This window comes from Leptopilina boulardi, unplaced genomic scaffold, assembly GCF_019393585.1.
Source record: "Leptopilina boulardi isolate dan_hultmark-lab unplaced genomic scaffold, ZJU_Lbou_2.1 LbouV2_126, whole genome shotgun sequence".
Taxonomy (NCBI): domain Eukaryota; kingdom Metazoa; phylum Arthropoda; class Insecta; order Hymenoptera; family Figitidae; genus Leptopilina; species Leptopilina boulardi.
This window is the reverse complement of record NW_026137670.1, coordinates 1,209,492-1,236,143: the sequence shown is the minus strand read 5'-3', so window position 1 is coordinate 1,236,143 and position 26,652 is coordinate 1,209,492. Positions and strand designations below refer to the sequence as shown.

At 34.0% G+C, this 26,652-nt stretch overlaps 1 protein-coding gene and 1 long non-coding RNA gene across 12 annotated transcripts in view; one reads left to right on the top strand and one right to left on the bottom strand.

The window, feature by feature from the left end:
* Positions 1–26,652, bottom strand: part of LOC127291210 (uncharacterized) — a 248,864-nt gene that overhangs the window by 85,395 nt on the left and 136,817 nt on the right. Inside the window, exon 7 of the long non-coding RNA XR_007844557.1 lies at positions 10,930–11,095. This is a non-coding gene — a long non-coding RNA (uncharacterized LOC127291210). The remainder of the gene's footprint in view (positions 1–10,929; positions 11,096–26,652) is intronic.
* The window catches only part of LOC127291197 (latrophilin Cirl-like), a 332,370-nt gene that overhangs the window by 174,769 nt on the left and 130,949 nt on the right, over positions 1–26,652 (top strand). The gene's annotated exons all lie outside the window — the stretch shown is intronic.

Sequence of the window (26,652 nt, the reverse complement as noted above, 5' to 3'; positions counted from 1 at the left end):
ATATCAGGAACAGAAGAGTTTTCTTTTATATCTTCTTTTTCAATTTTTGAAATAATTTTCTTCCAAGTATTAATTTAGGGCAATTGAAATATAATATGGAATTTTCCTTCTGATGAAAAATTATCGTATAATAATCAAATTCACGAGATTTGTCAGTTGTCCTAGGCATATAATGACCAAGTTCAGTAGAGTTGTCAGTTGTTTTAGATATAATAACTAAATTTAGAAGATTTGGCACTTGTTTTTAGGCATAGCAATCAAATTTAGCTGAGTTGTCAGTTGTCTTATATATAATAACAAAAAATTTAGAAGAGTTGTCAATTGTCCTAGGCATAATAACCAAAAGAAGAGTTGGCACTTGTTTTTAGGCATAGCAATCAAATTTAGCAGAGTTGTCAGTTGTCTTACATATAATAACAAAAATTTAGAAGAGTTGTCAATTGTCCTAGGGATAATGACAAAATTCGGTAGAGTTGTCATTTGTCTTACGTATAATAACAAAAAATTTAGTAGAGTTGTCAGTTGTCATAGTTATAATAACCAAATCCAGAAGAGTTGTGACTTGTTAAATCAAATTTAGAAGAGTTGGTATAATATATTTTCCTACTGATGATTTTGTCATCTTTTTTTGCGGAGTGATAAAAAACAGCTTTTCTAAAACTTATGTTAGAATCTTGTTAAATAAAGTACACACTTAAAAGTAACTCTTCCCGTTGAATTACGAGCACAGGATGACGAGATCCTCATAATTTCCTTTGTAAAATAGAGTCACATAAAGGTTGATGAGGAAATGCCATTTGCCCCATGAGGCAATTAACAAGCGCCGTATAGTATACGCTCTCAAGTAATCGTACATATCATGCTCGTAAACTCCAACAGGATCGATGTGAGTGTATATATATATATATATATATATATATGTGAATTTCAATATGCATGTGTGTGAGTTTATTTGGCTACCCAGGTGCTGAGGTGATTGAAGTTGTAGTTGTTGGTTTAACATTTATACATATGGGTTTAGCTGATCAGCATTAGAGTAGAGAGGTTGCGTATCACAAGTAATGCAACTTGGAGACAAGTCTCTCTCTGTCTCTCCCTCTCTCTCTTTCTCTCTCTTGCAAATTCTGTCAGAGTGTCACGTGTTTCGCACACGACATGTGTGAGTGTGCGCATTATACATTCACAAGTCGTGTTCTATGTCACTCGTGACCCTCCAAAGTGACCACCGGCACCGCTTCCTGTCTAGGCTATACCTCCTCGAAATTCCAAGCGCGCTATATCCGCGCCGGCTGCCTTTACTTGGCCCCATTATTCTATAGTTGTGCAGCCGGCTCGATTAACTCACTGACTCTCGTATAAAAAAAAAAATTTTTTTTTTTAGATGATATTGTCATTGGAAACTATCCGGGTTGGATCGTTTTTCCTTTCAAATTTTTTTCTTTTCTTTAGCCGTTGGAAATTCATTATATCTCCCTAAAGCCAAGTAATCCATTCCTTTCGTGAGGAATGAAAAATCGGTGTCGCCTTCGATAAAGTGAATCATTTTTATTTTGTTTTAATTGTTGAATAGTTATTTCTTGTAGCGAATTATCGTCAAATTCATCAGAGTTGTCAGTTGTCCTACGTGTAATGACAAAAATTTACAAGAGTTGGCAGTTGTCCTAGGTATAATAACCAAATTCTTTCGTTTATCGTTATCCAGAACCATTTGTTTCCAATTTTTCTTTATTTTAAAAAAGATTCTTCTTTGAACTGACGACTTTTTCTTAATGCTCGAAGAAAAGGAGGAAAATCGTGTTTTATTCTTTTGGGTAAAGGTGGAGGATGTAAAAATGGAGAAGTTAAAGGTAAATCAGGTTGAAGGGTTGTAAAAAGAAGGAAGGAAGGAAGGTACCTAGTGAGTTTGAAGAGGGGTGTGGCCAGTTGAGGAAAAGTTTTCTCGTAAGGGTGAACTAAAGGAGGAAGTAAGGCGGTAACGCGCAGCGGTCGTTACTGCCGCGGGTAACGATCCTGCTCTCTAAATTAGGTTCTAGGAAAAAAGAGCATGGACGAATCTAGCTCACTCTCTCTCTCTATATATATATATGTATAGGAGTCGTCTCTCGGGTTGCTCGTTTCCTGTCCGAGCTTAGAAGATCTCTCTTTCGGACACAAAATACGCTGTCAGCAACGCGAACGCCATACGTTGTGAGCTCGAAACTATATCGAGCTACCTGATATGTGTCCAGGGAGGCATAACCTTTAACGATCAATTTCCACCTGGTTGTTGCGCGCTCGTACCTCTTTTTCTAATACACTGACTCGACGAAATTTCCTACAAGAATAAGGATAAATAAAATACATAGAATTAAAAAAAAAACATTTAATCACCTCATTTATTGTATAACACAAAGCGTGATTTATTATCCTTTCATTCGTTGGAACAATCAAGTTAATTATGAACCGTTATTTTAATCATAAAATTGAGAGAAGAGATACCGTTTTCTAGTCTCAAGGAAAAAAAAAAGATGATAAAATAGAGACGAATTAAAACGAATTCATAAATCATATACTAAAGTCACAAAAGATGCGTAACGATATTTATACGAATACATTCTCTTTGTGTGTAAACCGCAATCAAACTTTCTTGTCCCTTTTGCTCGCTCTTTCTGATATCAAAATATGCTATTCGGCCAGCGTCGTGTAATCTCCGGTTTGGTCTAAGTGAGTTCGAGTTTAATGTTTGACGATGAGAAGAAGAACGCAGTCCTTTCCTTCCAATCTCCTTTCGAAAAGGAGGTTTATATTCTCGAGGTTAACGTCTCCTCGTTCCCTTACTTGGAAAATCATAGTTCACCTTACAAATGAAAGGGAGACTTGATTGCGCTTGCTGCTTTTTGATTAAATGTGATTTAGCTTAAAATCCATTACATTACATTACACTCACTGACAAAAGGAACTCGTGATTAATTGTAGAAGAAATATATATATATAGAGATTATTTTTTTTTTTTCAAGTCTTCAATAATCAGAATGTAATTTATATTCTTTCAATAGAAGTCCAGGTTTCTTTCACTTTTGAATGCGGTCTTGACCTTACGGTATATTCGAATAAAATGAAATTAGAATCATTATTTTAATTCCAATTGATTCTGACAAGATTATACTTGATAAAAAAAAATAACACATACACACAATGAATATATAGAAGATTGCGTTATAAGATTTCTTGAAATTGAGTATTTTCTCATCTTATAATTTATATAAATGAATTGAAAATGATCCTTTGAACTAACCAAATTTTTTTTTTCTGTTTCAGGTATGTATCGACTCTCACATAGATCATATATGCAGACGTTTATCGCTCCCCAAGGAAAGTAATTTTAACTCACATATATAACTATATGATAAATTTAGTAGAGAATTTAATAGAAATCGTAAATTATATGTGCTTTAATCCTCTTGAATTTTCTTCAAATCTCTCTCTCTCTCTCTCTCTTCGGCGGTCCGAAATCGTTATAAAAAAGAAAAGTCGAGTATCAAATTTGATCTTATGCAGTAAAATTGTCGTAAAATTTTTTTTCAAACATTTCTTTCGCATCAGCATTTATGTGTGTGTCTGGATAAAATGGTTGGATAATAGACTCTCCTATATATAGTGGTGCTGAAAGGGGTATTATTTTAAAGAAAGAGGAAAATAATTCGCGTAAAAGGTATATAGGAGAGAAAGGACATAGTGTGTGTATATATATAGTGTAGGGTTTGAGAGAGAGTGTGTATGTGTGTTGGCTAAAGTGAGTTATGGAGTTACGACTCGAGATGACGAGTACTCTCGGCACTCGGAGGTGGCACTTGCGAACAACGTACAACAGACTGCCAACGAACGAGCAACAACTTCTCTCTGAAAACCACAATTACAATGGACATCTTTTATTAGAATGTTACATATATGAAGTTCACATTAACTTATCTGTCATTAGCTTTGATTTTTTTTAACAAGAAAGTTTTTTATTCTTTGTACAAAATTATCACTTGTCTGTTATGTATTCTGAACAGATTCAGGAGAGTTGTCAGCTGTCGTACGTATAATATCAAAAATTTAGAAGAGTTGTCAATTGTCCTAGGCTTAATGAACAAATTCGGCAGAGTTGTCAGTTGTCCTAGGCATAATGGCTAAATTCAGGAGAGTTGTCAGTTGTCGTACGTATAATAACAAAAATTTAGAAGAGTTATCAGTTGTCCTAGGCTTAATGAACAAATTCGGCAGAGTTGTCAGTTGTCCTAGGCATAATGGCTAAATTCAGAAGAGTTGTCACTTGTCCTACGTATAATAACAAAAATTTAAAAGAGTTGTCAATTGTCCTAGGCTTAATGAACAAATTCGGTAGAGTTGTCAGTTGTCCTAGGCATAATGGCTAAATTCAGGAGAGTTGTCAGTTGTCGTACGTATAATAACAAAAATTTAGAAGAGTTGTCAATTGTCCTAGGCTTAATGAACAAATTCGGCAGAGTTGTCAGTTGTCCTAGGCATTATGATCAAATTTAGGAGAGTTGTCACTTGTCTTTTGTACTATGACCAAATTCAATTTTGCTTTCTTTTGCAACTAATTTAATGACTATATAAGTTCTCGAAACATTTGCTTTTCGCCGACCTGAAGTAAAGCACGGTTACATGCATAAGCCTCGATTACCCAGCGCGCCGACGAGCTTATCCAGCCTTGAGGGATCTATTCCGTTTCGGAATAATCCCACCAGATGCTACTTTTGCCACTGAGCGCGCACCAGATCAAAGACCACGTTTTATTCTCCTGTTTCGAAAATCAGGTGATTTGAATTAAAATTTTACATAAACAATATGTACTGAAAGAGTAGAAAATGTAAAAAGAAATCATCAAAAAAGTTTCAGTACAGTTTCTTGTTTTGTTAAATAAAAAATGCAATTTTGAATTTGTAAATTGTAAGGGAGGGTAAATCGGGTATAAAAGCGTTGATATGATTGGAGGGTTTTTTTTTTTTTCGAAATCCCGAGGCGTTTTGTCAGCTCGACAAAATTCGTTTCGTCAGGGGTATATATGCGCTGGGATTTTTATTGCGTTGAAGAGTCCTCCCGGTCGGTCGTGGCTATCGATATCCCAGGCAAACAGCTGTAAACTTACATTGGATCTTTGCCTCTGGGTGCTGTCGTATTCCCTCGTTCGTCATCTCCGGTCACGTCTCAGGATTCTTGGATTCCAGTCGAAAGAATTGTTGGGAATTTTTTTTTCTTAGTATACTATTTTCTTTTTTTCGATAAAAATATTTGTTTTTCGAAATAGCATTGCTACAGATGTAGAAAATTTTCATTCGTATCCAAGAAAAAGTATTAGCGAGTAAAATGTATAGATAAGCGTGTGTGCGAGCTTAAACCGGAAAAGAGCGTTGTTTCTCCCGGAAGGAACAGAGAAAAGTGGTCTATTTACGAGAGCAAACCACCACCGCCACTATTCTCTAGACAAGCTTTTTCGCACGACGTACGAGGCTTTTCGTATACTTTCCTTGGCTTTTAATCCCACACGTTGGAAAGAGCACCCTTTTACTGAATTCGCCACGCTTTTTATTTATTTGCTTTTTTTTGCACATCTCTCCTGACCTCCTCAAGTTTTCTTTTCAAAATTTTTGCATAATTGGAATCACACGGTAATTTTATTTTAAATGCCTTTTTTGTGTTGCATGTAAAGCGTGCTATCTTTTTAAGGATTAATTTAATACTGTGGTTAATTTAGGATTTACCTGTTGTTTTTGCTATATAATTAATGGTAAACATAATGTAAATAGGTTAATGCTAAAAATGGTAAACATAGTGCTAAAAATAATGTTCAACAGAATTTTAGTAGATTTATGTTGAACATGGTTTAACAAATTAAGAGTAGAAACAAAAGTAATCGGCTGATGTTGAACATAATATTAACAGATTAAAGTTATCAATAGATCAATGATAAACGTAATGTGAAACGATTAATTGAAAAACTAATACCTCCCTAGGGCTAATAAAAGCCTATCATGAAACCTAAAAAAATTATAATATTGAACATAATTGTGAATGATTTTAAAACTAAATATTTGTACCGTAAAGAGACGAATAAGATTTTGAGTAGCGTTTCAGAAGCATTTCATGGATTGAAAAGGTACCATAAACTAAAATTACATGCTCGACACCTGAAAGGACAACTTCAACAATGATATATACGTTTTGAAGATTTCTATTCAAAACTTGAACACATTGCTGTCTTGACGTATTTCATGAATAGCATATTATGAAAGTGATGTTTTGTTTCTCTTTTTTTTTTTTGAAAAAGAGCCTTTTGTTTAAAATAATAATGGTCGTGTGTTATGATTGCAAATGACTTCTGGTGATTAATTTTGAGAAGACTTGTATTTTGGAGTAAAGGATGCATATATATATATATATCTATATAGAAGCGAGGAAAATGCAAGTTATTACTACATATCGTACATTTTAGTGCTGTCGTGTGGACTCATCTTTGTCGTTATGCAGTCGCTAGCCGCTTTCTCTATACTCGTACTGTTGGAGGAATAACGATCGTGGACAATAGGGCCCTGGTTATGTGATAGCGGCGTCGGGCATCCACGGCTACTGATAATTTATACACTACTGCCAGTGACGGACAATGGCTAGTAATTAATTGCCTACAAAATACAGAGAGGGTGGTATTGTGGTATATGTATCGGGTATTTATCTTGAAATAACAACAATACAACAACAACCTGCATAGCAACACACTCGCTGTAACAAAAATATGAGTCATCAAATTATTTACTTTTCTATATATATAATATTTGCCATAATCATTTTTTTTTTATTTTCAATTTAGTTTGTGAAGTGTTATTTTTCAAAAAATAACATTGAAAACTTGGAGAGAAATAGCGTTAAATGCATTTTTCTACTCTGTGTGTGTGATTGAGTTAGTTTCTGAGAGAAAGAAAATAAAACGAGGAAATGTAACGAGGATCCGGATCCATTACTCGACTATTTTCGCCTTCACAAATCATTCGACGCCTGAGAAAATATGTTTCAAAGTATATACCACACATTTGTAAGCTTATTAAAAGACTTTACGATTCTAAATAGTCCGCCCATGTCAAACACAGCATCATTCAAACTATATAGCTGCGAGAAGAAGATTAATTTCTTTTCAAACAGCTTCTTAAAAAAAAAAATGTTGTAATTCAATAACATTCTGTAAATACAACACACGATTTTTGAAAAAAATAAATCGTTGATAAAATAGAAAAAAAAATATTAAATTGTATGAAATTTAAGCGTAAATTTAGCATGAGAATTTTCTAATTAGCGTGAATTGTAATATCGAACGTGCTTCATGCATAAAGAAAATTAAACGAATGCTTTTACTTCCGTTAGGATGCATAAACAGATGAAACTTAGGACTTATTCAGATTTACATATGGTACGTGTATTCGTGTTCTATTCTCAAGTCTAGACGTTAAACGGTCTCTCTCCTCTCTCTCTCTCTCGGTAATTTCTACAGTGCACGTTCATTCAGCTCGAAGAGTCTAATTGCACAGCCGTTGCTGAGAAATTTTGCGTTTAAATGATGTACGCGAATAGGGGAAAATGAACGCGCAAGAGAGTGAATCTCGTAGAGTATAGAGAAAAGCGAGAGAGGAGAGAAAGAGAGATGGTTCGTTAAAAATAGATGGGTACGAGCATCGTGTATATATATATATAAGAGAGCCAAGAGGTGTAACGAAAGAACGAGGAGGACGGATAAATGTATGCAAAAGACAGTTGTGAAAGAGAAAATATACTATTATAATTTCATGCTTTTTTTTTTTTTTTTTTTTGTTTAAACCCAACAAGCTTCTTAATGATAACTCGAGTAACTCAAAGTTTCACTATAAAATTACAACAAAATTTTGTCATAATATACTTTTATTTTCTCTAAATACTAAAAACTTTGAGATTAAAATTGCAATCATTATATTTAGTACTGAACACAAAAGAACTATTTTTAAGGGACAAAAAAATTCTTATTAAGATAAATTTTTCTTTCTATTTTGATGTTTATTAATTAACATTATGTTCAACATTTGTTCATTAACATTATGTTCAACAGTAGCCTTAATACTATATTCAAGAGTAGCCTATTAATTTTTGTTTAATACTAATCAATTAAAATTATGTTTACATTAATCTATTAACATTATGTTCAACATTATGGTCCATTCATTCGTGTTCAATATCAATCCATTATGTTCAATATTAATGTTGATAAAGTAGGGGATGATGATGAAGATACAAGATGATATTAGGACAAACTGCTTCAATTTCTTGAACAAAAGAAAAGGATGGATAATTCGCTATTGTTGTTATGAAAAGAATTTTTCATTGGAACAAATAGTTTTCTATACGAGTAAAAGGATGTAATCAAGAGTCTTTTTCGTGCAAGGGGACTATCTATCGAAGGTATAGGTCAGTTACTGTGCTCTCTCTCTCTCTCTTTCTCTATCTTTTTTTTTCTCTCGTGCTGGAAGCAATAGAAACGAAGGCGAACCTGTAAGAAGAATCCTGATTGCTTTATCGCGAGCAAGAGACTACAATGCTTTTACCATTCCCGCGTCGTTTATTGTTGCGGCTTGATTGCACTTCCGATAAAATAGCGTGCACACTGCGTCTCATAAAAAAGTTTCGGATGCTTATAAGGTATAGGTAGCGGTAGTAATCACTTCATAGAGCGGAAATACCGGACATTAACTAGCCACCTATTCTTCAAGGTGACGCTATGAGGTCGTTTAATCCACTCCATTGTTATCAACTTTTTATATACACGAACCTTATTCTTCAATTCTATAAGCTTTCATTTCTTTTAAATTTTTTGATTTGAAATTTTTTTCACGTCACTTCTTCAGTATTTTATCAAAATCAATTTATTTTTTTTTTGAGAAAAATATATTTTTGATATTGAATGTCGATTTATTTTCAATTTATATTTTGAAATTGAATTTGGATTTAAAAAATGACCCTCTTTCGCAGTCTCTCTCTTTCACCTGGGTTCGTGACTCCCTCAATAGGCGCGAGAGGACGCGTACGTTACAAGATACTCTGTTTTACATGCCTGATTGCATCTTCAACTCGACCGTGACACGCGTCGCCTGCGCTCACGGATCTAAACTTGAAACGACTACTACTACTACTACTACTACTACTTTCCGCATATATAGTGACTCTTTTAATGCCAATAGACCATATAAAACAATTGTGCTTTTATTGCCCGAAATCGTGGCCTACCCTCCTTTTTTTTCCAATTAAATTCTCTCAAGCTTGAATCGAACTTGAAATGCGATGCTACTTTGAAACTAAACGGTATTATTTTTTTTTTTTTTGCAAATTCCTTTTTATAACTATATATTAAAGGGCAAATAAAATGTGATACTTTTTTAAGAGAACTTGGCTTTTATATACGTGTCGCAACAATCTTAACAGTGAAACAATGTTTTCAAGTTGTAAAATTTAATAGATCGTGAATTAGTTGTCATTTTATTGAACTCTCACACAACTGTTACGGAAAATACTTTTATAGTACAGATTTTTTTTTTTTTTTTAAAAAAAAAGGATGTTTTTGTAAACAGTTAAACGATCTTAATTCGATATCGGGAAAATAAATTTCTAGGTTGGTAACAGTAAAGTTACTAGTTCGTAACTAGTTTTTTGGGTTTCTAATTGGTTGTGATACAGAATTAGTAATTTGCCACTCAATCAGAAACAGTTCCCTAAGAGTATTCGGACTTAATAATTTTATTACTAGAGTGACAAAACCCTAGTGACATTAAAGGGTTTCGATAGTTTTCCACTTTGGTTGGTAACAGTAAAGTTACTAGTTCGTAACATAAGGTACTAGTTTTTTAGGTTTCTAATTGGTTGTGATACAGAATTAGTAATTTGCCACTCAATCAGAAACAGTTCCCTAAGAGTATTCGGGCTTAATAATTTTATTACTAGAGTGACAAAACCCTAGTGACATTAAAGGGTTTCGATAGTTTTCCACTTTAAGAAACTATTAGAGAAGGAAAATTGTAGTTTAGAATATTGTCAATGTTGTTACTCTAAATAATCCTGTGAGATAGGTTCCCTTGGAGCACTAGAAATTGGGAAGCTGTTCAAGTTCGACGCACAAGAGAATCCCTTCTTGTCTACAAATGAAGTAGTCGTCAATGTGCTTCCAAACTCCCTCTCTCTCTCTCTCCCAGTAATGCCAGCTAGGGTACAAGGAACAATTTTCAACTGTAGCAGAGAACTCGTAACAAGAGTAAGAGCAGACAAGGGGTCTTTGTCATATTAAGCAGTCCTTCACGGTTTTAGCTCGTTCAAGACACACTCCGTCAAAGATACTTGAGAATAAATGAAATGACAGTTGCTCATTTGGGGGTTTTTTTTTTCTTCACTTATCCGAAAATAACTACAAAAATTAAAATTTGAAACTATTTTCGAATTCCACTTTTGATTTGAAAAAACTAAAGTATTAAATATTTTCATGTAAAACTAATTCGTATCTTGAATGTGACATGTATTACAAGCTTAAGTTATTCGTGACGTGGAATTGTCTTTTTTTCCAGTGTCTTATTTCACACTTGAACAAGAGCAGCCCGACGGTGTATTTTATTCGTGAGGGTGGCACATGCTAGAGTGGAGGCAATTTTATTGGATGTGACACTAGCTCCCCTTCTTCTTTAGAAAGAGAGAGAGAGAGAGAGAGAGGTCCAAATAAGCCTGTCTTTTTCTCGTGTAAGGAAAGGTTTGGGGGGGGGCTTCAAATGGCGGCAATATCCGCGTGTATTGACTCCTAGAATTGGGCTTCCAAGCTGTGCACTCCCTTCTTTTTTTTTTTTTTGTCTTTTTCACACACAGAGGCGACACATATAAATATATACTCACTTCGCTCAATTTCCCTTGCCGCTTTTAGATCCGTCCCATTTCGACCACCACGGGTCTCGTTGCGTTCACCCGAATCACGGAAACCAAACGCTTTATGTGTATATCCTCTTTCCTTTTTCGCTTCGTTTCCCCGAGATGAGCTTACGTTACCTTCTTGACAGTAAGTCTGCGAGAAAAAAAAGAGAGAAAAATTTTTTAACAAATTTCTTTATAGGGCTACAAAATCCTATTGCTACTGAATAATTTGAAATTTTATTTGTCAATTCCGAGAGGAATTGTGATTGGCTTATCATTACGATTATTCGACGCTGAAATTTCTAGTTCGCGATAGTGTTTAAGGAGTGGGGATCGTGACGTGATTGGTTCCCCACTCCGCATGAATGACAATCATTGGACGGCTTAGTTCGTTTCAGGAGAGGGGGGTAGAGTAAAGTGATTGGTTCCCCACTCTTCTTGAATTACGATCCTCTGGACAACGTTAAATATAAAGTAGTGGGGATGCAATTCAATCGTTGCGTCATCAAAAAAAAAAAAGAAATTAATTTTGCTTGATCGCGTACGTTTTGAGTAGGCGAGTCAAAGCTTTTAAAAGCAGCGAGAGTTAAGGTACTTATTCGTCATTGTAAAATCATAAATCAAGGTAATAGTCGTGCGGGGTACACACACAGTGTACACCCCTGCGGCTTTTGTGAGTATATATATATATATATATGAGTATGGAATTAGTACGCGTTTATGTGTACTTGGATGCGACATGAGAGAAGGGAGAACAACCACACGAGAAGTAGGAGGTCTGCTTCGACCGGCTGCTTGCTCTTGGCAAAAATACGAACAAGAACGTAACCACGCCAGTCATCGTTTAAAGTATTGCCTGCGATTTATCATTGGTCGCATTAATGGCCACGGAATCCCATGTATTTCATTTGTATCTGTCCTCTTTTGCGAGCAGGAACTCTAACCTAGCGCTTTCAAAAAAAAAAAAAAATCGTCCTTTCGATCACGTTCTTGTATTATTAATTGGCAGAACTGTTTCATCGCTGAAAAAAGAGAATTTTTATTCTATGAGGGAATAATTTTTGAATTATAATTAACTTTATATTTAAAAACTTTCTGAAATTGAATTTACTGTTTTTAAAAATTTAATAGAATTTAAATAAAAGAAGGGAAATATAGATTGTATAAGTTGTTGGTAAATCTAGGTTTATTGGAAATTCGGTCCATTTCCTCAGTGAGTGCGTTTCTCTCTCTCTTTCTGCTTACTGGAGAAACTTACTGCTACAAAATTCAAACCGGAGGGGATAAAGAAGGGTTTAAAACCATGTAGGAGGAGTAGTAGTAGTGAATGTTTTTCCTTGTTGCTGGAAGGGATTTGGAATTTGTTGTTGTCGTTTCTTGGCATGTTTTTCCATTCTCTCTATACACTCGCAGCATCATGTTTTCACAGTTTGTACGCTCTCATTTTCAATTTTAGAAATAATTTTGCATTTTACAATATACAATTACTAATAATTCGAATCGAAAAATTTTTCATTGTTGTAAATTAATTTATTAATTGTGACACGCTCTGAAAAAACGGACCTTAGAAGCAAACGAATTATATGTTTTAATCATTAAACATAACCTATAATTCGTTTGCTTCTAAGGTCCCTTTCTTCAGAGCGCGTCACAATATTTCTATTTGAGAATTGTTTTTTAATTTTTAGTCTCTTAATGAATAATTAAAAATTGTGATTCCGGTTTGTTAAAGATGGTGATGGGGAGAGAAATGGAATTGCAAAAATTCTCCTACGTCCATCATTGTTTTTAAATGGAGGGGAGACATTAGGTGAGCGTTCACCTTGAAAGTTTTTCGTTGATCCCGCGCAGTCGTTTAATTTATGTTGTTTAAAAATGCAAATCTCGACGATTTGTCTTCGAATGAGCTTTGGTCATCCGACACGCGAAGGTTATATATATAGAAGACCGAAAACCCAATGGGAAGTTGGGAGAAATAAAGAAATTTCTTTTAATTAATCTCTGCCACGTCAATTTCTTTTGGGGCGCTCAGATAATTCGTAAGTAAGTCGCAATAGGGCCTCCTTTCGATTCAACCAAATGGGTTTACGTTTCTTTGCTACCTAGGTGGTCTTCGCGCTCATCATTTTTTTCGTCTATTTTCACTCTAGCCTTATATATATATAAATTGTAAATTTCATTCCTCAATGTCTCTTTTTTTCATATTAAAAAATTAATTTTGTAAACATTTTTTTTTTAATTGTTACGATATTTTTTAATTAAAAAGATTGTTGATGAAAAAAGAGAATATTGTACGAAAAGCTTCTTTTCCGTGAAAGTGACAATCGAGGTAATTTTTTATAGTTAAGAAACGTTGTAATTGTGAAATTAAAGATAAAAAGTGTTTAATTAAGTATAAGAGAATAACTGAGTTGAAAAATGCTTGATTAAAACATTTCCAGATATTCTTGAATATTTTTTTTGTAACAATTTTATATAATTAAAAAAAATGCTAATTTTCATTTTTTCTGTTTCAGGTATGTATTTATCTATACTATACTTTGGTGGATGTGAGTCGAAAAACGGTAACGTACAAAGATAATATATTATTCAAATGTTTAATTCAAGCGCGGGGGAAAAATGCCTTAAAATAGCATTTAGCTGATTAGCATATACAATTCACTGCAAAAAGAACCTTGAACTTCTTTTCTATTTTTTTTTTTTTTTTTTTGCATAGCGTTCTTCATTTGCGTGGACGATGGTAACGCGATAAATCAAGCTATTGAAAAGGGGGGTCGTCGCTTTGAATTTCGCGCGATTTCGAAGCGCTCCATCGGGTGACTATTTAATTATGGAATGGCGGATTTACATAATTGGTCACGACGTTGCTTTCTCGAATAAGATAAGAAAAGAGGACTAGCACAATAGAAACAGAGGTATATAGGTACATTTGAATCACCGACAGAGAATACTTCTTACTTTAAACTTGTCGTTTTTTATCAATTTCCTTTTTTTTGTATTTTTTTTTTTTTTTTTTTTGTTATAAATGAAATGAAAGAATTTTCAAACGCAAAATAAAAGAAAATTAGAGTTAATTTGCAATTGCACTTTGTCGCGCAAATTCGAACCGCCACACAATTACTGCGACTGTTTTTCGATGTGAACAAAATTACCGAGAAACTTGACTCGAAACCGTTCGTTTTGTCGGAAACCGATTGTATCCCGAAATTGTGTACTCTCTCACTGCTTTTGTAATCCACAATTTCACCGCGCAGCGCGGATGCAGTTTCCTGCAATTTCCACTTGCTTCATCCTTCCATCTTTGATTTGTTCCTTTTTTTTTTGCTCTCTCGACAAACACTCTCAACACCTGCTACTTTCTTCTAAAATTCAGGAAATGATTCCATTAACCCAGATTCTAGGGTGGCAATAATATTTCACCTTTTTTTTTTTTTTTATTGTTTTTATCACACTTTCTATAATAAAAGACGGACTATTTATTCGTCTGCGATAATTTCATTATAATCTCAATTTATACTTTAGTTATTGTTAACTAAATCCCAAAAATATTTGGATTAATAAATTATTATAAGCAGCTTAGAAAATTGGGTCAGTATTATTTTGTACACTTTTTTAAATATAGAGAAATAATTGTTATACAACAATTATTACAAAAAATATATTGTCAAAATAATAAGCGATGCAGAAAATCGACTTTGTCGGAGAAAAAGAAAAAGTCTCGTGGAATATCTAAACGTGTCTTCTTATATATTGGGAATTCTTGATCAAATAAGACGACTACGTCGAATGAATTCAAGTTGCCAAGAGAGAGAGAGAGAGAGAGAGAGAGAGAGAGAGAGAGAGAGAGAGAGAGAGAGAGAGAGAGAGAAGACGCCTGCAGGTGCTTACCGACCCGACGTGAAATGCCTCGGCTCTGAGAGTAATACAGTGACTGATACGAATGCATACAGACGGTCGGTCTACCAATATATAAGGCTTCTTTAATAGTGCCAGAGATTTTTCAAGAGCATAATAAATATATATTAAAGTGCAACCTCAAAAAAGTTTCGCAATATTTTTAATAAAGAAAAAAATATATAGAATTTTCGAAAAATAAATTATTCTTCCTCTCTCAATTTTAAATCTGAGATTTCATTATAAAATTCGAGTTTAGTAATTCAATATGATTTCTACTGCAATTCAGTATGGTAATGCAGATTTGGCTGTTCTGTTTTAACGATTAATGATAATACAGATTTAACTGTTCTGTTTTACCGATTAACGATAATACAGATTTAGCTGTTCTGTTTTACCGATTAACGATAATAAAGATTTAACTGTTCTGTTTTACCGATTAACGATAATACAGATTTGACTATTCTGTTTTACCGTATAATGCAAATTTAGTTCCTAAATTTCAGATATTTTTCAATAAAATTTCACTTGAATATTGAGAGAGTGCGAATTTTCATTTGCTCGATATAGAAGCACTGCGGGAGCAAAAATGAACTCGACACTATAAGATAACTTCCGTTGGCTCGTAAGGCGTCATTACATACCGCACTTGAGGAGTCTTATTTCCCCTCGGAATAAGCCGCATTAATTTTCTTAAACATAGTGGCGCTGCAGGTTGAACAGATTCTCCTCTCTGCACAGCAGCAACAACATCCGCGATTTCTATATATACAACAACGACGGCGGCATCGGCATCGTTTCGCCGCGGGTGTACAAGAATTTTCAGATTGCCGTCCCGCAATCGGATCGCGATTATCCTTTGTTCACTGCCCCAGGGTCGTGGATGGAATCGCTCGAGCTCTCTGTTCCTTCGTGTTCTCTCTTTTCAAAAGCCGCGATCTCTCTCTCTCTCTCTCTCTCTTTTTCTCTCTTGCTCCTTTTTGGATCGTCAGCTGAGAATCGGGAGAAAGCGACCGGCACCTCCTCGTGCGCCTAATGACGCCACCTCGCGAGAGAACCGTAATCGCTCTACAATCTTGAGAACCGACGAGTCAAAGGCGTCAAAAACACGTCACGCAAGCGTAACTTTCAAAACTCGCGCGCGCCTACGCAAAAAGTAAGATGAAAGTAGGATTTGCCTTGTGAACAATAAAGTTTTATTTAAATCAAATATTGTGTAGTAAATAAATTTAAATAACAATATATATGGCAATTCACATGTAAATAATTTAGAAAAAAAATTTTCAAGTTTCTTTATGCGAATGAAAAAAGAGTACTTTCTAGTATAATATGGGAAGGTTTCACCATACGCTTTAACCCGTTGCCTGTCGCTGACGCATATATGCGTAAAAAGTGCTCTTTACGCATATATGCGCAACTTAAAAAAAGTGATGAAAAACATCTCAAATATTTCTGAAACTGGTTACTCGGGGGTTTTTGGGGTCGCTGATTCCGAATCTGAGGTCGGTTTTTCAAAATTCAAAATGGCGGATCCAATATGGCGGACGACAATTTGAAAATATGATACAATTCGCTTGAAAATGGTTACTCAGGGGTTTTCGGAGTCGCTGATTACGAATCTGATATTAGTTTTTTAAAATTCAAGATGGATTCGTAATCAGCGATCCCAAAAACCCCCGAGTACCCATTTTCAAGCGAATTGCATTATATTTTCAAATTGTCGTCCGCCATATTGGATCCGCCATTTTGAATTTTGAAAAACCGACATTAGGTTCGTAATCAGCGACCCTGAAAACCTTAAGATACCAAGTTTCATAAAAATTCATTAAAATTTTTTTCAACACACTTTTGGCCCAAATAGTGGAAATCTCGTCGACAGTCAAGGGGTTAAAGAAACGAAAAAAATCAATTATAAAATGAATTTCTGCTGGTACTGATATAATAATAATCTACTTAAGGAAGTTAATTATTGCTACTAAAGTATAGCTTTGTTTGGATTTTTATGAAATAGTTTTATTAAAACGCTTCACCGTGCCGTTTTTTTTCAAAGTAATTCTTTTATATATTTTTCGCAAGGTTGGAATTTTGTCCCTCTCTCTCCCTTTTTCTAGTTTCAAAAATGACTTTTCAAACTTTGAAAAAAAAAGTGTCCGGAGAAAACCGGCTAAACGTCAATTTTTGCCAACATATGTTACGGCTGGACGAGCAGATAACGAGGACCTGTCATATAAGTATATATATATATATAAAAGTAGTACTCTTCGTATGTGTGCAAGCTTCAACTTCTTGGCGCGCAAAAGCACGTAAAGTGAGAGCAGCATTAGTGCACAAGCTTATCAGCAGACGGCTAGCGGCTATCTCGCTTCCAGTTACTGGAAAAGCTCACTGAAATGATTTGTCACAGAGGCAACTCGTGTAGAATATTTTAGCTCCTCCCAAAAAAAAAAAAAAACACCGTATCTGTATTATTTTTTCTTTTTTTTTTCATTCCAACCCTCATTCCTCATATTAGAGTGGCAAGGAGAGGAGGGGGAAGCGCCTCTTTTGCTAAACATGCGAGAGATAAATAGTAAGCTAGCATTCTCATGTTTCATGAGACCCTACAGTGCAGCATCCCTTGAAATCACCAAATATCTTACCACACACCCTATATATATAGATATACATATAAATACACTGAGAATAATGGCACACTAGCAACGTACATTGTGCGCATTTTAATTGCGACATTAAGTCCCGTACTCATTTTACCCTCGCCGTCACATTAAGTGAATTGCTGACAAACGAGTTAAGAGACGGACCAACCGAATTGTCAAATAACAAGGAATGAACCCAAGGATACGACGACGACGACGACGGAATTGTCTAATTCGTATGCTGACGTCTTTTTCCTGACGCTCGAAATTAAGTCTCTTTAAATGTCATTCTAGTAAATTATGACACCTAAACGAGTTCTTTATTCGTTGAAATAATTCCCTTGTTCCTCACGTTTAATTTATATAAAAGTACAAAAAGTGAGAAAACTAAAGCTTCACTTTTGAATTCTCTATATGACGTTGAAATGTTAAAGAAAAAGTTTAGTTCGCGGTTAACATTTCCCAATGGGAAACTGCCACGAGTAACCATTGGCGTATTAATGGCCCAATGATGGGAGCCAATGAAAAAACCATTGGCACCCAATAATGGACCATTATTGGTAAAGTCATGGGCTGTCCACGCCGATGCCAATGATTGGCAACCATCATTGGCAAATTATTGGCAACCAATAATTAGCCAATATTAAAAATTTTAATAATAATTTAAAAAATCAATAATTTAAAAAAAAATTTATATTTTTATTATTTTTTAATAGTTATTATTATTATTATTTTTAATAATTAAATTAAAATAAAAAAATGGTCATCAAAGTATTAGTGAAACTATTTCTTCCAAAAAAGAGTTTGTCTCAAATCCAATTAATAGAAGAGACATCGGGCAGAAAAAAATTTCGACGAGAAAAAAATTTTAGATCACTGCTTATATACCAATCAAGTGGCATCTCAACTGCGAGAAACAGTGATGTTCGCCCTCCCTTTGCGGCGTTGAGTGAACTAAAGTCCAGAGCTGAGCCATCAGCGCAGCGCGGGAACATTTGAAAAATTTGATTTTATTAGATATTTTATTTTATAATAATTAACGAATTATTAAGTATGACATTATGTTATTAATAATTATTAATGACATTAATTATTTATTAAGTTAATTATTTGTCATATTTAAAATAAAATAAAATATCTAATAAAATCAAATTTTTCAAATGTTCCCGCGCTGCGCTGATGGCTCAGCTCTGGACTTTAGTTCACTCAACGCCGCAAAGGGAGGGCGAACATCACTGTTTCTCGCAGTTGAGATGCCACTTGATTGGTATATAAGCAGTGATCTAAAATTTTTTTCTCGTCGAAATTTTTTTCTGCCCGATGTCTCTTCTATTAATTGGATTTGAGACAAACTCTTTTTTGGAAGAAATAGTTTCACTAATACTTTGATGACCATTTTTTTATTTTAATTTAATTATTAAAAATAATAATAATAATAACTATTAAAAAATAATAAAAATATAAATTTTTTTTTAAATTATTGATTTTTTAAATTATTATTAAAATTTTTAATATTGGCTAATTATTGGTTGCCAATAATTTGCCAATGATGGTTGCCAATCATTGGCATCGGCGTGGACAGCCCATGACTTTACCAATAATGGTCCATTATTGGGTGCCATTATTGGAATTATATTGGCATCCCTGGCTCCCATTATTGGGCCATTAATACGCCAATGGTATTTTTCCCATTGGGTTTTTAAATCAAAATCTTATTTTAAGATGAACATGAGTCATTTACAGGTTTTAATTTCAAAAATTAAATTTTTGAAATTGTAAAAATAATTTATTAATTAATCTCACAAAAAAAATTAATTATTTTAAATACAGTGAAGACTCTTGGTATTGTTGTATTTAAATTTCACTTGAAAATTTCAAAACATAACCTATAATTTTTTTTGCTTCTATAAGGTCCCGTCGCGTCACATTTTGACATATTTTTAATTATTTTTCATAAATATAATATTTAATTTTCATATTCCAAACGCTATTTTTTTCAATTTTAAACATAAACTAATCGATAAAAAACTAATTAACCTTAAGTAAATTATTTGCTTTTGTCTATACTAATATTGACAAGCTTGTGCGAGAGAAAACTTTGTTTTTAAAACATCATTATAGAGAATTTTTTTTCATCTCGTCGTCGTCGTCGTCGTCGTGTTTACAATTTAGAAAAAAAATTAAAATGAGATTTACAAAAAAAAAAAAAAAAAATGACATCAAATGTTGGATTAAAAGAAAAAAAAAAATTGGAACACACGGATTATACTTTAACAATTCTTTTGGCTTAGGAATGGTTTCAATGAAAAGACAAAAGAGACTTAGTTTTTCTCTTGCTTTTCTTATATATATCTCTCGTCTGTTGAAGTCTTGTGCGCGAGAAAAAAAATTTCGCGTATATGTATATATATATATGATCACGTAAAACGGGACTATAAGAGAAAAAGTGACAATCGAAAAAGGTTTCGCGCGACAAGATCGGACCGAAAGGATTTTTTTTTTTTTTTGCTTTCTTTATCACACTTGAGCTTTTTCCATCTTCCTGTAAAACTCGCCCTTTCCTTGGATATAACCCCCGTTCCCTTTTTCTATATATACATATATATATATATATATATATATATATATAAATGTATGTGTGCTCCTTTGCGAATAACACGTAACGCGTACACGAAGCAGAGGGTGAACGTTAAGAATGGACTTTCGTGACAGCATGGCAGCCCGAATGGACCTTATGTACGTGACTGGAAATCTTGGAGGTTTACGATTACCTCTTACGTGACAGCCAAGTAGGTAGGACTGCATGCTTCCACTCCAAATCCCGACTAGTTCCATCGTCAAGATTCTATAATTTTCAGTCTGAATTCCCCTTATTCCGTTTTGTCGTCGTCCCTAAATCATTTGCCTTCCAATTTTCTATTCCATCTCAAAATCCGTTTGATGTAATTCCGCTAAATAAAACATTTTGATCAAAAATTTATTTAATTCAAATAATACCTAATTTTAATATTTGAAAGAAATAAAATTTAATTAATTAAAATAAAAATTATTTGATTTAAGGAAATATTTATTTGATTAATAAAGTATAGATTTTTTGAATCAAATAAATTTTTTTCTTCTAAAGAAATAAAATTTCCAAAAAGAAAGGAGCACCTGCTTAGAACTAGACACCGGTTAAAAACAATTTGAATTTTTTTTTTTTGCATCGAAGATATAGTATAGTTTATATAGATTCAAGAAGCCGCCTCGCAAATTAATGATGATCTCATTTTGAAATCATTGCGAAAAGAAGCTTTGTTTTTAACGGGGAATTTTTTTTTCTGAAACAACTTTCTTTTGTTGTTCACCCCCATCCCCTCCCCTTTTCTATATAATGAACGCGCGTGGTCGCGAATGACCATGAAAGCGAAATCTTCTCATTCAGGAATGTCTTTTGCGGATCGATCATCGTTGCTCGACGACTTTTTATCGGCGCTGAGAATTTTTTTTTCTTTTATTGCCAAATGGGAATGTCGTCGAAACTGGAGATTCTGAAAAGAACACGTTTTACTTTTGTTAAAAACTTGCCACACGTTTATTATTTAAGACTCTTCGCGGAAGAGAGTGAAAATTGAGACATTTGGACAACTGTCAAGAAAAAACAATTTTTTTCTTTACTTTATAAATTTAGTCACTTTTGACAAATTTGATTCGTTCATTGAATGAATTAGTAACTAATTAGTAATTCGAAACTACTAATTTTTAATAGAAAATTACTAATTTATTAATTATTAATATAATTATAATCTTTTAAGTCGTATGAATAATCTTCATGTTTTGTTAGTTTAATAATCTAATAATTCAAATTTACTCCAAAGTGGTGGGATGGAGGAATAGGATATGCGAATGAGGGAAGTTTATTTGTTAGAGGGAAGTGTTCTTTGTGAGAAGCAACATCGTACTGAGGCCAAAACCCGCTCCATTGTCCGAACGTCTATAAATTTCCTAACCGTTGGAAAATGTATTTTTCCGCACTCGTTACTATACACAAAACCGGATAAACCTGAAAATTTTTTTTTCTCCTTTTCTTTTTATGTATTCGTTCAAGTTAACCTAGCATGATTTTTTCTCTCGCGCTCGAAATGCCGTAACTTTTCCTATATACATGGCATGAGTTTCCGTTCTGAAAATTCTATGCGGAAATTAATAGAAAGAAAGAAAAATTGAAATCCAAGAAATTTGAGTTTTTGATTTATTTTTCTATTATTAATCGTTAACTATTTCATAAGATCATTTATCGTGAAGAGTATTAATGATTGAAGAGGATGAATTTAATGGCAACAAGATTGCTTATGAGTTGATGTGGAAAACTTGTACCAACGCCATATAGGGAGAAACTGTACTCGATTCATTTTGTTGAGTAACAATTAGAGTTCTGTACCACAGTTTATTGGTCTTAACGAGACGTTGGAACGAGTCAGTTTATATATATATAGTTGGGGAGAATGATCTTCGAGTCCCCTTGGACCATTTCATATATCCAAAAGCCGTAAAGTTCATCCGTGAGTGCTCTTGGCCAAAATTGAACAAACATTGTAGGTATATCATTTCATAGATTGAGATTTTCACTCAAACAAATAGCGACTATTACTCTTCTGATAGTTTAAAGCAATCGTCGCTATTTGTTATACAAGCTACAGTGTTGATTTATTTCCTCAAATTTTCAACTTTGTTTCTTCAAAATTATAATTTTATTTAATTTTTTTTATATTTATTTTAAATATTTAGATTTAATTCTTGTTTTATGTACACACATATTTTCACAAAAAAAGCAGGTAGTTTAAAACTTGAATCACAGTTCTTTAATATTCCACTCTCTGAAACCATGTTTCAGTATAAGTAACTGACTCGCCGCTAGAGGACTCAAGTCCACAACCACACAGAGATAGAGAGATGTGGATAGAACTATCACTGAGAGAAATATTTAGTAGAGCTGCTTGAAATTTCAAGTTAATATAAACTTGTTCGTGAATCAAGGTGATTTAATCAAAGTAATTTTAATCTAAAATTCGAATTTGTATTTTACTTTGCATCAGATTTTTTTTCTTCTTCTTTTGCCCCAAACTATTGCTTTCAATTCCATAACAATTTAGCCAGGAAATAAAAAAAAAAAAAAATTATATTGAATTTTTAAAAATTCTGATTTTATGCGAATTAAATACTTTTTTCTTGCGAGTCTTAGTCAAATAGAACAATTAAATTTGTAACGAGTGAAGCGACAAAGAGACTGTGGAAATCGTAGACAGTGTTATTTTAGGAAAAGAGAGGAGATAGAGAGAGAAATTGGACGATGGTGCTCCTAATATGGTTGGGCATCCGCTGTGAGAGCAACGAGGTCGTCGCGGTTTGTGGACTAAATGCTCTGGACCCCCAGTGAATTGTGGATTTAGAGAGCAACATGAAGCATTGGTCCCACGTACAAGTTTGCGGTGGATTTAATATTGGACAAAGATAGACTTTATAATTTACCAGTCAGATTGGCAGCACTGGATAATCGGTTTACCAAAACTAAGCTCCAATTCCTCAATCAAGAGAGTGCATATTCCACTTTTTGTTTGACCAACGCATATTTGTTGAAAATATAGTGAGAGGGTAGCTCCCATATCTCTTAGTTGTGAAGCTTCAAAAATTCAACCAATATTTTAACGAAATTAATACTTGAATCAATATTTAAGTCAATATTGAACCAGTACTAAATCTGTCATAAACCAATATTGAACAATCTTAAACCAGTACGAAATCAGTCCGAAACTAATTTTGAATTAGTATGAAAGCAGTTCTAAACCAGGCCGAAACCAATATTGAACCAGTATTGAACTAGTACGAAATTAGTTCTAAACCAGTCCGAAACCAATATTGAAACAGTACCAAACTAGTACGAAAGCAGTTCTAAACCAGTCCGAAATAAATTTTGAACCAGTACTAAACCAGTTTGAAACCAGTCCGAAACCAATATTGAACTAGTACCAAACTAGTACAAAAGCAGTTCTAAACCATGCCGAAATCAATATTGAACCAGTACTAAACCAGTTCGAAACCAGTCCGAAACCAATATTGAACTAGTACCAAACTAGTACCAAAGCAGTTCTAAACCAGGCCGAAATCAATATTGAACCAGTACTGAACCAGTACTAAACCAGTTCGAAACCAATATTGAAACAGTACCAAACTAGTACGAAAGCAGTTCTAAACCAGTCCGAAATCAATTTTTGAACCAGTACTAAACCAGTTAGAAACCAGTCCGAAACCAATATTGAACTAGTACCAAACTAGTACAAAAGCAGTTCTAAACCAGTCCGAAAGTAGTATTGAATCAGTTCGCGACGAGTACTAAACAAATACTGAACCAGTACTTAACTAATAAAAAAAAACCAGTACTGTATAAAATATTTACAAAATTTTCCATATATTCCAAAGTTCCGTGAGAAATAAATTTCAACGAGATTAGAAAACTCGATGTCTTGGCAGCCAGTGTGAACATATTCTGGATTGACGATAACTTGGAGTGAATTTACCGCATTTCCTTTTATATATATTGTATATAAAAGAGGAAGCCATTGTCTCTATATACATTGAAACGCATAAAAGAGTAGACGAGTTGTGATGTCGATATGGTCAAGGTCAAGAAGTATTCAGCAAGAATGTCTTATGTAAGAGGGCTTTTGATCCTTCGCCGAACATCAAGTGACATTATGGATATATTGTTTATATATACACATAGGCACACCGGCAGAATATAAGGAAATGTTGATGAATGCTTTATGACCTCCGTTTGTTTCACTCTGTATGAGAGAGAAAACAAGGAAACAGAAAATCGAAGAATATCGATGCTCATAGAAAGGATTATAAAGACTAGCGGATCGATCTTTTTCTCTCTATCTCTCTCTCTCTCTTTCTGCCTTGGACACATTAGTAAATCTGAGTTCGGAATCTTTGTGTACAATGGACCGTGACCACGCGGATGTTGCTCTCGTGTGGTTAAAAAGGACAAGACTCTCCAACAATGTCAAAGAACTTTTTTTTTTTTCTTTAGCGATTTAAAAAAAAGATCTCTCTCTCTCTGTCTTTTTAGTTTTTCTTGACATAAAGTGAGAGAGAAATTCATGGAGTTTACTTTGAAAATCATTGTCAGATTATTGAACTCTTGTTTTTAGTTATCTCAAATCTTTTTTTTTTTGCATATAAACAGGATCAATAAATCCCCGCAAGCTCCTTTGCGTAAACGAGTTGGTCGTGTAACATGAAGAATTAGGGACAGAGAGAAAGAGAAGGAAATGGACTAAAAGAGAGGGAGAGGATGAATGACAATCCGAACGAGAACATATCTCACTGGCGATTCAATTAGGGAGCCGACAATGCCGGTCAGTTGGTGAATTGGTAGAATTTTCACTGAAAACGGAAGGAAATTCTACGGTCGAGGCAACGGCGTGAAATGTATGGACGTTGCACATAATATCGCGCATATACGAACTGACCTGACTATTTGTCATCGGCGTATATCAAGCACGATCCTTTATATACATATATATATATATATATATCTCCCAAGCTAAAGATTTGCATTACAAATATATACGCTTGATGTACGTGTACGTCAATATGACGTCTCTTTGATACATACACTATTAAACGGAAACAAGTCCAGGAATAGATAACGCACAAGTCCCCTAGTTGCAATTTCCGTTTGTCTAGTCAAGCGTCTCATCATGCCTATGCACCATGGAAAATACACTTCAGATAATACAGACACTAATATAGTTTTTTTCTTTTCCTATCAGCTAATGATGACTTCATCATAATAAGATATTGTTAAGTTTCTTTAAATATGATTCTTGTTCGAGGGAAAAATTAATTATTTAGAAGGAATATATAGTCAGCGAATACGTATAAGGACATGGCAGCTGCTCCCAAAAGAACTCCATTATCGTTATCGATGGAGAGCTTCATTCGATGTATACTATTGTTAAGTGAAACGTGTCTCTCGTTGTAAACTTGGCAATTCGATAGTCAATGACGATCTAGAAAATACCTTTTTCTACTTACTGTACTCTAGGGAATATCTAACTCTATCTTTTTTTTATATTTTCCAATCTAACGAATGCTATTTTTTCCCACTAAACTTCTTCTCATAAGAAAAAATACCAATCCTAATAATGATCCATATTTGTAGGTAATTGACAGATAAATCCTTTTTCATAAATTCTATTTGTATAAAGAAATTGTATCCTTCATTTGTGTCACTAAAATCGTCTTATTTTGAAAAGCTTTCAATTTTTGACGACATTTGACAAGTCACTTATTTGAGGGAGATTTTACTTCTTCTTTTTTTTTTGTCGGTGCGAAAATTTAGTTACAAAGACACCTGAATGGGAAACCTTGTCACTTGTAACAATGTATAAGGAGGCGCAAAGAGGACTCACCCTTGTGTTGAAGTTCATTGTAAATACGAAACCCAATGTAGCACCCGTAACCCATACAAGTCTCTTGCACCACCATTCAAGTTTCACCCCAATAGAAATAGACAGAGAGGGAGGGGGGGGGACACATCAAAAAAGGGACATTAGAAGAAAAAAAGGAAAAGAGAATATACTAAGAAATTCAGGGAGACTATTGCCAAACCTATATAACTATATACATAGAATAATGTGTGTGCCATTGCACTCCGACGGGTGTCCTTTAAATAGCGGCTATTCATAGAGAAAGCATTGGACGACAGAATGAATGAATGCCAGACGCCAGAAATATGCTGGCACGTTTGAGCGCGCGAATTCCCTAGACTTCGATATAAATACACCTACACCACCTGTCTCTTTAATCCAACTTCTTCCTGAATATACATCACACTTTTTCTGCTCGTGTATATGTATGTGTCGCACGCGTGCCACGCTGGCTAGAATCTCACTTTCGAGCTAAATCTAAATGCATAACAAAACAACTACAAAATCTCTCTTTGAGATCTTCTCTACGATTGTTATCTTTTTAATTAGATACTTTTCCAGCTGGAGGAAAAATTAATTCTAATCAAAAATTGCACTGTCATGTTGACGTTAAATATTATAATTAGGGAGATTAAAATCTGCTAGTGCAGCTATTTTGGTGGCGAGAGTGAAGCTAAATAGTTTTTGCAGATGAACCATTT